Genomic DNA, 2,013 nt, shown 5'->3' with positions numbered 1-2,013 from the left:
ACTTAAATAATGAATTGATAAATAGAATTGAGGCCTTAGAGACGTATTTTTTTTCTCTAAATATACTTGAAACAAAGACTAGATTGTCTAATGCTGAGACGAAAAACAAAAAAAATTGCCTAGTGAAAAATGTATGATCCCTTTTTGAATGGGATGTATCGTGGAAGAATGAAGAAATTTTTTTCTTCTTCAATCATAATGAAACTTCGATAGAAAATTGCCACAGAAAAAGCTGAACTAAATAAAATTCATGGTATCCTTCTTCCCTATCCTAATTCTCCAGAAATGAACAGAAAATCGAAATATCAGAAAAAAAACAAGTCAAAATCGATTCAAATAATAGGTTAAAGTTTTCATTGAACGCAATTCTAACTAACCCCTAAACGTGAAAAAAAATATATTGGAATAAACGAAATAGGTAAAAAACTCCCTCGATGGTCATACAAATTAATCAACGAGTTGGAACAATATTTTATAAACGACGAAAAGAACAAGGCATAATGCAAGGGCTGGATCACCAGCTTCGAACAAGAAAATTTAAACATATAGCATTTTTAACTCGTTCCACACGAAGTTTTAAGAAGTCTAATTTCAAGAATTTTAATCTTTTTAAAAAATTTAATAGAGATTCGGGTTTATAAGTTATTTGGAAGAACCAGATTTTCGTCGAGCCTTAATCAAAACCTCTAGCCGTCTTCAAAGGCGTAAAATGGTTATTTGGGGACCGTCCTCAAGGAAATCCCCCATCCCCGCTTTTTTTGGAAAAAACGGAAGATTTTCCTTTTCCTATATCTGACCTAATGAAACTTTTTTTTTTTATTAGAGATTGGTCGGCAAAAAGTCAGAATTCGAGATTTTAAATCAACAATTCCAAATAAAAAAAAACGACAGGAAGACGCAATAGAATACTGGGAGAACATTCCATATGCACAAAAATCAAGAAGTGTTCTGTTACTAGCTCAATCAATTTTTAGAAGATATATTAAATTACCCTTATTAATAATAGCTAAGAATAATCGGCCGTATTTTATTGAGTCAATCTCCGGAATGGTACGAGGATTTCCAAGATTGGAATAGAGAAATTTATCTAAAGTGTAGCTATAATGGTCTTCAATTTTCCAAACAGAATTTCCTAAAAATTGGTTCAGCGAAGGTTTTCAAATCAAAATCTTATCCTTTTCGTTTGAAACCTGGCACAAATCTAAGCTACGACTCTCTGATAGAGATCAAAAGCAACAAGATGATTTTGATTCTTTGTTTTTAACAGTTTTTGGAATGGAAACGGAATATCCTTTTGGTCCTCCGCGAAAAACACCTTCCTTTTTTGAACCAATTTTGAAAGATATAGACTATAAAGTCAAAATAAGAAAATTTAATTTTAGAGTTCGAAGAGCTTTAAAAAAAATAAAAAAAAAGAAGAAAAAAGCATTAGTATTTGTAAAACAAATACTAAAAGAACTTTTAAAAGGAAAGAAAATTCCATTATTTTATACCGCGAGAAATATACAAATCAAAATTGAAAACTGAAATAGAAAAGGATTTTATAATAAGCAATCCGATAATTCATGAATCACTTAGTCAAAATCGATCTACAGGTTTCACAAATATTCACAGGCAGAAGAAGAATGAAACATAGAATTGATAAAAGAAACACAATCATAAATCAAATAGAAATAAACGAAAAAAAAAAAAAGAATAATGGAAAATCACCGCAAAAATTTGGAAAATATTCAAAATAAAAAAATATTGAATTATTAATTCATTTTTCTTTGAAAAGATATACATAGATATCTTTCTATGTATCATTAATATGCGCAGAATCGCTCTACCAACTTTTTAGGAATCAACCAAAAAAAATTATTAAGAAATACATTGACAATAACGAAACAAATCAAGAAAAGAAAAAAAAAAAAAATAAAATGGACTTTATTTCGACTATCAATATAAAAAAGGCTTTGATAATCTTAGAAATAGTAAGGGAAGTCACATATTTTTTTTGATTTATCTTACTTG

This window comes from Bidens hawaiensis, unplaced genomic scaffold, assembly GCF_021521415.1.
Source record: "Bidens hawaiensis isolate Kalapana, Puna unplaced genomic scaffold, B.hawaiensis_p1.1 tig00037695_1, whole genome shotgun sequence".
NCBI lineage: Eukaryota > Viridiplantae > Streptophyta > Magnoliopsida > Asterales > Asteraceae > Bidens > Bidens hawaiensis.
Note: the sequence above shows the minus strand (reverse complement) of the source record.